Raw genomic sequence first — 9,814 nt, 5'->3', positions numbered from 1 at the left:
TACTGATCATCGTAGCCTTCAGTATCTGTTCAAACAAAAGGATCTTAATTTGAGGTAGAGAAGATGGTTGGAGTTGTTGAAAGACTATGATATCACCATTTTGTATCACCCTGGAAAGGCCAATGTGGTGGCCGATGCTTTGAGTAGAAAGGCTGTGAGTATGGGCAGTCTTGCGTATATTCTGGTTGGTGAGAGTCCATTAGCTGCAGATGTTCAGACTCAGAACCCAGTCGGGAGGTTAGATGTTTCAGAACCCAGTCGGGTTCTAGCTTGCACAGACTCGGTCTTCTTTATATGAGCGCATCAAAGAGAGGCAGTATGATGATCCTCATTTACTAGTCCTTAAGGACACGATACAGCACGGCGATGCCAAACAGGTTGTTGTGGGGGAAGATGGAGTTCTGCGAATGCAGGGCCGTATTTGTGTGCCTAATGTGGATGGGCTTTGTGAGTTAATTCTTAAAGAGACACACAGTTCCGGGTATTCTATTCATCCAGCTACTGCTAAAATGTATCAAGATTTGCGGCAACATTATTGGTGGAGGAGAATGAAAAAGGATGTAGTTACATATGTAGCTTGGTGTCTGAATTGTCAGCAAGTTAAGTACGAGCATCAGAGACCTGGTGGTTTGCTTAAGAAGTTAGAAATTCCTGAGTGGAAGTGGAAGCGTATCACTATGGATTTTGTTGTTGAGCTCCCTCGGACTCAGAGAAAATTTGACGCAGTTTGGGTCATTGTGGACAGGTTGACCAAGTTAGCACATTTCATTCCAGTGGCAGTTACCTATTCTTCAGAGAGGTTAGCTGAAATTTACATTCGTGAGATTGTCCGTCTTCACGGTGTGCCCGTGTCTATTATTTCAGATCGAGGTACGCAGTTTACCTCATATTTCTGGAGGGCTGTACAGCGTGAGTTAAGCACGCGGGTGGAGTTGAGTATATTATTTCATCCACAGACAGACGGGCAGTCAGAGCACACTATTCAGATATTAGAAGATATGCTTCGTGCTTGTGTTATAGACTTGGGAGGTTCTTGGGATCATTTCTTGCCACTTGCAGAGTTTGCTTATAATAATAGCTACCATTCGAGCATTCAGATGGCTCCATATGAGGTATTATACGGAAGGCGATGCTGATCGCCAGTTGGTTGGTTTGAACAGGGAGAGGCTCGGTTGTTGGGTACCGATTTGGTACAGGATGCCTTGGATAAGGTCAAGATTATTCAGGATCGACTTCGCACAGCTCAGTCTAGGCAAAAGAGTTATGCCGACCGTAAAGTTCATGATATTGCATTCATGGTTGGAGAAAGAATATTGCTCTGGGTTTCTCCTATGAAAGGTGTAATGAGGTTCGGAAAGAAGGGCAAGTTGAGCCCTAGGTATATCGTACCCTTTGAAATTCTTGAAAGGGTGGGTGAAATAGCCTATAGGCTTGCATTACCACCTAGTTTATCAGCGGTGCATCCGGTGTTCCATGTGTCTATGCTCCGAAAATATCATGGTGATCTGTCCCATGTGTTAGATTTCATCTCAGTCCAATTGGACAAAGATTTGACTTACGAGGAAGAGCCGGTGGCTATTCTAGCTCGGCAGGTCCGACAGTTGAGGTGTAAGAGTTATTCTTCAGTTCGGGTGCAATGCAGAGGTCAGCCGGTAGAGGCATCTACCTGGAAGTCTGAGTCGGACATGCGGAGTAAATATCCACACCTTTTCTCCAGCTCAGGTACTTTTTTTTAACTCCGTTCGAGGACAAACGTTTATTTTAGAGGTGGAGAATGTGATGACCCAAAACGTAATTTTTAAATTTAATAAGAAATTTTGTATTCTAAGACCTCGAAAAGCATCATTTTATCATTCCTCGACTTGCGTGCACAGTCCATAAAATTTTCCAAAAAGTTTTCATGTGAAAAATGAATTAAAATGTGAAATAGAGCATTAAAACTCAATTGAGTTGACTTTAGTCAACATTTTAGCAAACGGACTTAGATCAGTGTTTTGAGAATTTCGGTAGGTCCGAATCGTGATTTGGGACTTTGGCGTATGCCCGGAATCAAATTCCGAGGTCCCTACCCCGAGATATGGAATTTTGATGAAAAATTAAAAGCTTGAAAGCTTAAGAATTTCTAAAATATTTTGATGTTGGATTTATTGACTTCGGGTCCGTATTTTGGTTCCGGAGCTCGGTATAGGTCCACTATAATATTTATGACTTGTCTGCCAAATTTTGTGAGAATCGGAGTTGATTTGACGTGATTCAGATGCCCGGTTGTAAAAATATAAGTTTTAAAGTTTTCTTGAAAATTTCCTTTGATTTGGTGTCCGATTCATAGTTCTTGGTGTTATTTTGGTGATTTGATCATGCGAACAAGTTCGTATGATGTTTTAGGACTTGGGTGCATATTTGGTTTAGAGCCCCGAGGGCTCGGGTTGGTTTCGGGTAGTTAACGGATCATTTTTAGACTTGAGGAAATTGCAGAAACCTGCTTCTGGTTTCCTTCTTCGCGTTCGCGAGGGGAGTCTTATGTTCGCGAAGAGCAAATTGGGGCTGGCACATTTTTTGCTTCGCGTTCGTGACAGAGAGAACGCGTTCGCGAAGGCTTGGGATGTTAAGCTTCGCGTTCGCGATCGAAGCCTCGCGTTCGCGAAGGAAAAGAGACTGGCCAGGTCAATTGCCTTCGCGTTCGTGAAGGCCAAGCCAGGCAAGCTTCACATTCGTGAAGAGTAAAAGTTGGACAGCACAAAGTTGCGCTTCGCGTTCTCGAGAGTACCTTCACGAACGCGAAGGGTAAAAATCCCAGAAATAGAACTTAAGTTCGGGAAATGGGGTTTCGACCCATTTTTGAGCTCGGGTAAGATGATTTTTGGGCGATTTTCACTGAAAAACATTAGAGTAGGTGTTCCTTATCCTATATAGATTATATTTCATGATTCCATACTCGTTTATATCATGAATCCGTGAATTTATGAAAGAAAAATCAGATTTTTCAAAAATCTTCCAAAAACGAAAATTTAAGATTTGAAGGTCCATTTAACATCGGAATTGGATAATTTTTGTATGGTTGGACTCGTCTCGGAATGGGTGTTCGAATTTCGTAATTTTTTCCTAGATTTGAGATGTGGGTCCCACTGCCAAATATTTTAATGAATTTCGGATTTTTATCCAAATAATTAGTAAATTCATTTGGAATTAATTCCTATTATTCGTATTGAATATATCAAATTGTTTGTGAATAGATTTGAACCTTTCAGAGACAAATATAAAAGGAAAAGTTGTGGTTGAATAATTGATTGGAATTTGCAAAGCGAGGTAAGTGTCGTGGTTAACCTTTACTTGAGGAAATAGAACCCATAAATTAATTTTTATGTGAAATGCATGTGAACGACGTATAGGCGATGTGATGAGTGTCTATACATCGTCAAATTAATTTTTTGCCTGCTTACTTGAAAAATCATAAATTGTTTTAAATCATGAATTAATTATTATAATAATTATTTCCCTCCTAGTCTTTGTCAAATATTAATTCTTGAATTCCTACATTAATTGTTACATGCTATTTGAATTATGTGCCTTAATTGTTATTTGACATTTAACATATTAAATATTAAACTGTCTATTTTCTCCCTGATTTTCATAACAATTTGGTATTTGTCATTATTTGTTTCATAATTAAATCATAATTATTGTATGCTTGTTGTCTTATAATTTTATATTAATTGTTACATTTATTAGAAAATTTTCTTCTATAAGAATTGGTAAATGAATATGTTGGAGGAGCGAGTTGCACGCCGCAACAAGATTGATTATAATGAATAAATTGGAGGATTGAGTTGCACACCGCAACAGACTTATTAAAAGTCCATATTGGAGGATCGGGTTGCACGCCGCAAAAGACTTATTAAAAGTCCATATTGGAGGATCTGGTTGCACGCCACAACAAACTTATTAAAAGTCCATATTGGAGGATCGGGTTGCACGCTGCAACAGACTTATTTAAAAGTCGACATACATATTGGAGAATTGGGTTGCACGCCACAACAGACTTATTTAAAAGTCGACATACATATTTATATATTGGGGGATCGGGTTGCACGCCGCAACAGACTTGATTAAAATGAATATATTGGAGGAGCGGGTTGCACGCCGCAACAGAACCGAATGTGAATATATTGTGAGAGCGGGTTGCACGCTGCAACAGAATTGAATGTGAATATATTGTGAGAGCGGGTTGCACGCTGCAACAGAAATGATGGAAATGATAATTGATTATGACTGCTGCGTTGGCTTCAATTATTATAAATGAGTTACCTGATTTATTTCTATTATTTGTGGTTGTTATTAATACTGCGTACAGGTTAATGTAAGTGAACCGCCTTAGCCTCGTCACTACTTCGTCGAGGTTAGGCTCAACACTTACCAGTATATGGGGTCGGTTGTACTGATACTACACTCTTCACTTCTTGTGCAGATTTTGGAGTTGGTCCCAGCGGCGTGCCATAGACTTGCTCGGATTTCAGCTACTCGGAGGAGACTTGAGGTATAACGGCATGGCGTCCGCAGTTCTGAAGTACTTGTCTATTTTACTTTAGCTGTGTGTTTATTTTCAGATAGCTTTACTTTATTCAGACCTTTATTTGTATTTATTCTAGAAGCTCGTGCACTTATGACACCAAATTCTGGGATGGTATTTAGACACCGTTATTTTTATGGATTATTTCACTATGTTTCAAACTTAGCTTCCGCTTTTGTTTCCTTGATTATTAATAATTGAAAAATTATTTAAAAATTGGTTAATATTATTCTAACGCTGGCCTGCCTAGCAAGTGAAATGTTAGGCGCCATCACGGTCCGAAGGAGGGAATTTCGGTGACAGATTTTTTATACGAGTCTCAGCTCAAACTTTCTCTAACACGTAGAGAATGTACGGATATCAATAGATTATTCAACTATACAGCTCCATGGAATTTGGCCAAGTCATAATTCCTACGGTGCACACCCACACGCCCGTCACCTAGCATATGCGTCACCTCAAAACCAATCACATAACACATAATCCGGGGTTTCATACCCTCAGGACCAAATTTAGAACTGTTACTTACCTCAAACCGTATAATGCTTTATTCCGCTATGCCCTTGCCACGAGAATTGGTCTCCGAAAACCTCGTATCTAGCCACAATTAATTTGATTCAGTCAATACTAATTATTGTAATTAATTCCATAAGGAAAAACTAATTTTCCAATAAAAAACCGAAATTAACTCAAAAATCGCCCGTGGGGACCACGTCTCGGAACTCAACAAAAGTTAAAAAATATGAACGCCCATCCAACCATGAGTCCAACCATAAAAATTTCACCAAATTCCGACATCCACTCGACCCTCAAATCTTCAATTAAAGTCTTTGAAGATTTCTACCATTTTTAACCCAATTTTTACCCATTTGAACTCAACAATCTTTCCATAAACCTTATTCATACATATAAATAATACTCTTACACCCAAGAATCATACTCGTAATCACCCATCTTTACCCAAACTCGAAATTGAATACTAGGGGTTAGAACCTTACCTCTTGGGTGAAGATCTTGTGATATTTCCTTGTTAGATTTCAAAGCTTGAACAAGATCTTGATGAACAAAGCACTTGAGCTTCTTCCTCTCTCTAGAACACTCTCCCTTCTCTCTAAAAATGTCAGATTTTTGCTCCAAAATGAGCATCAAGGGCTATAAATCGAAGTTGGGTCGGGTCAAAAATTAGAAAGAATTGAAGCCCCGACGCAGATTTGAGATCGCATATGCGATCGCATAACAAGTATGCGGTCCGCAAACTAACCGCATAATTGAAGCTCCAAAACGAGGGTCACCTGTTTAGGTCTGCGGTGATTATGCGGCCCGCATTCCTGTTCTGCGGTCGCATAATGCACCACAGAACAGGTCTGCGGTCGCATAATGCACCGCAGATTTCCTCAAATCTTGCCTCACATCTGCTTCACTTCGCGGCTATTATGCGGTCCACAAAGTGATTCTGCGACCGCATAGTGGGCCGCAGAAATATCCTCTTCCGCTGAAAATTTTTCTTTACTCCTCAGTGCATTGTTCAACCCAATAACCTTTGTACTAATTGATCTACCTCTGCACCACAAAACCTTAATTTCCTTAGCAAAAATTCTCCTGGGCCGTTACACATAAGTCCACATCCGGTCTACCTTTTTAACTTAAATTCTAAACCTTGGAACTAAATGTTCCAAATCATTATAAAACCTCACTGGACCCGAACCAATTACCCCCGGCAATCCAAATAACAACCGTAAATCACAGTTTGATTAGTAAATGAGGGAACAGGGTTGTAATACTCAAAATGATCGGCCGGATCATTACAGTAAACTTTACCCATAATACCACGAACTAAAATATATAACTTATTCCAAATTCTATGTCTAATTTCGTGATCAAATTCAAAAAATACCAAATTCTAGGTTTTCTACCAAAACCCCCCACAATTTCTACTAATTTCCATGTTTAAATCCTTAGGTAGGAATACAAACCGTGTATTTAACTTGTAATAGGTGGGAATCACTTATCTTGTGTTGCTTGATGAAAATCTCCCCTTGAAGCCCTCCAAAATCGCCCCAACCAGGTGAAAAATGAAAGAAAATGGGCCAAATCCAGTCTTTTTAAAAACTTCACTGCCGAGACGAGTTTTGGCATCTGCGGTCATTTGACCTCTTCTACGGAAGCTTCCTCGCCGATGCGACTTCCCCCAAGGCCAGCATTTTCCGCTTCTGCGGCCATCCAACCGCAAGTGCACTTCCACTTCAGCAGAAAAACTTCCGCACTTGCGGACTCCCCAGCTCGAGCACCGTTCCGCACCTACGCGCGCATCTACGATCGACCAGTCCCAGACCACCTACGGTTTTGCGCTCCTCCACCCGTATCTGCGAGCCCGCATCTGTGGAAAATTCCTCGCACCTGCGAATCCATCCGCTTTCGTGACCCCATGGCCGCTTCTGCAGGCTCGCACTTGCGGCCCTTTTCACGCATGTGCAATTGTACTAGACACCAGCTACCTCAGTATTTCCTCCCATGTCCAAACTCGATCCATTTTTAATCCGATTCGCACTTGAGGCCCCCCGGGACCCCATCCAAACATACCAACACATCCCAAAGTACGATACGAACATAGTCAAAGCCTTAAACCACGTCAAACAACATCAAAATCATGAATCGCGCCTCGAATCAACTTATAAATTTCCAAATTCTATAACTTGTACCGAAACGTATCAAATCAAGTCCGATTGACCTCAAAATTTTCACACAAGTCATAATTGACATTACGGACCTACTCCCACTTCCAGAATCAGAATCTGGCCCCGATATCAAAAAGTCCACTATCGGTCAAACTTCCCAAAAATCATCCAATTTCCAACTTTCGCCAAATGATGTCAGAATGACCTAGGACCTCCAAATCAACATCCGGACACGTTCCTAGGACCAAAATCACCATATGGAACTATTCCCAGTCTCGAAATCCCAAACGGATATCGATAACATCAAAATCCACTCCAACCCAAACTTAAAAAATTCTTAAACCTTCAAAATGCCAACCTTCTGTAATAAGCACTGAAATACTCCCGAGCCACCCGATACTCGATCCGAACATGCGCCCAAGTCCGAAATCATCATACGAACCTATTGGAACCTTCAAATCCTGATTCCGAGGTCATTTACTCAAACATCAAACCTTGGTCAACTCCTTCAACTTGAGCATCCGAATTTAGAATTTTCTTTCCAAATCAACTCCGAACTTTCCCGAAATTCAATCTCGACCACACGTACAAGTCATAATACCTGAAGTGAAGCTACTCAAGGCCTCAAACCGCCGAACGACGCGCTAGAGCTCAAAATGACCGGTCGGGTCATTACATTCTCCCCCACTTAAACATACGTTCGTCCTCGAACGTGCCAAGAATTGCTTTGGAGTTTTCCAAAATTACTGTTTAACACCTCGAGCACCTATCCGTGCCCCCACAATATAGTTGAACACATTAGCTCGAGCCAGACTGAAAATCCTCCATATAACCTTAGCTAACAAGTTTTAGAACCAAGTTCCAACTTCTGAATTTCTTTACCAGACTTGATTCTAACACACGAACACCGTACCAATCACCTCATGCTGTACCAAAACATGATGATGCATCTATGCTGAAATCACCCGATGCACCACATAAGTCGGTTGCCCATAATAACATCTTCCGACCACAATAGCAGTAATTTCATTAATCTGCTACCCACAACACATCTCATGACGAATATAAATCATGTTCCAACTCTCGCAATACATCCACGACGAAAGAGACGCATAGAAACTCATAACCACCTGCCGAATCAATAATTCATGGAGTCTCACCCCCTCACAAGAACCAGTACCTCATTCTGAACCGAATAACGATATTTTCCCTTTAATGTACCTTATATAAATCTGATTGCATAAATTTCAGGTCCAATAATCTCGTCTCACCTAGTACAAGCCGCTCAGGCAATAAGCCATTTCAAACACTGACTCAGATCTCATATGACGACATCAATGCACCGACAAGCTACAACTCGAATATGAAATACAAGGAGGAACGAACTATGGAAAAGAATTATCCCGTCCGCGTAACGAATAAAATAGTCAAACAGATGTTATGAACCCTTCTCAGAGAATGAGAAACAGAATATGCAGGGATATATATAGGGAACTATACTCAACATAACATTGTTGTAGCGTGCAACCCGATCCAAACATGATACCGTTGCGGCGTGCATCCCGATCCAAATAACATACCCATGGTAGCGTGCCACCCGATCCACTCACAACAATAAATAAGGACATACTCCTCAAGTCATAATGCTTCTATCACTTAGCTCATTTCCGAAGAGCCCATGTGACACACAACTAAATTCCCAAACCGCAGAAAACACAACCTCAAGCCGTGATCTAAACCGTCATAACTCTTCCGAAATCCATTTACATAACAAAGCCATTTGATTCAAATACCTCCCAAATCAATCAGGTCATGATGGCTGGCAAGACCGCACGTACAACCACAAACGACATGTATAACTTCACACAACGAAGGAACTGATCCTTGCCACAATCATGTTGATTCAGCCATTACTAACCGACACAACTTCTTTCAATTTATCCTTGACATGACTTAGAAATATGAAAGCTCCGTTCACAACATAACAAACTGAATCCGCACTCATCCCGAGTGACCGGAATCGCGAGACCACATCGTATTAATACCCATGACTCATATCATACCTCCTTACGCGCACAATAGCATCTCTAACTAGTGCATCCATTCTGCAAGACCTCCAGCAAGTCCGAAGTTATTTCTTCCTTTTCTTTAATACTGAACTTAAATTCTTGAATCCACTAGGACCGCTGTCGAGAGTCACCCACTCTGACCTGGTCCCAAATATAACCAAACTCCAACGCTCTACTAGCACATGAACACCTTCTCGAAAAAGCAACCGGCTGAACTCTTTTCCTTGTACATCACATCCCCTAAGCATAAGCTCTGAATCTTCCCAAAAACATGAACATGCATCGATAACGCCAAATATAGCACCCGTCCATCAAGTTCTTTGCTGAACTACCCCTGATATTTCTTTTTCTTAGTCATAAATAATCCGCCAACGCACCGTTAACCAGAACTGCATAAGCAGGAAACCACGCGATCCAATCGTAAACGGTGGGGCTCCCCCACTTAGCTTTAAGCTACCATCACATAATGCAGAGCCCACAACGATTCCTCCTTCTCAAAGTCT

The sequence above is a fragment of the Nicotiana tabacum genome, chromosome 23 (assembly GCF_000715075.1).
Source record: "Nicotiana tabacum cultivar K326 chromosome 23, ASM71507v2, whole genome shotgun sequence".
In the NCBI taxonomy this organism is placed as follows: domain Eukaryota; kingdom Viridiplantae; phylum Streptophyta; class Magnoliopsida; order Solanales; family Solanaceae; genus Nicotiana; species Nicotiana tabacum.
The sequence above is the reverse complement of the archived record's forward strand: the minus strand, read 5'-3'. Positions refer to the sequence as shown.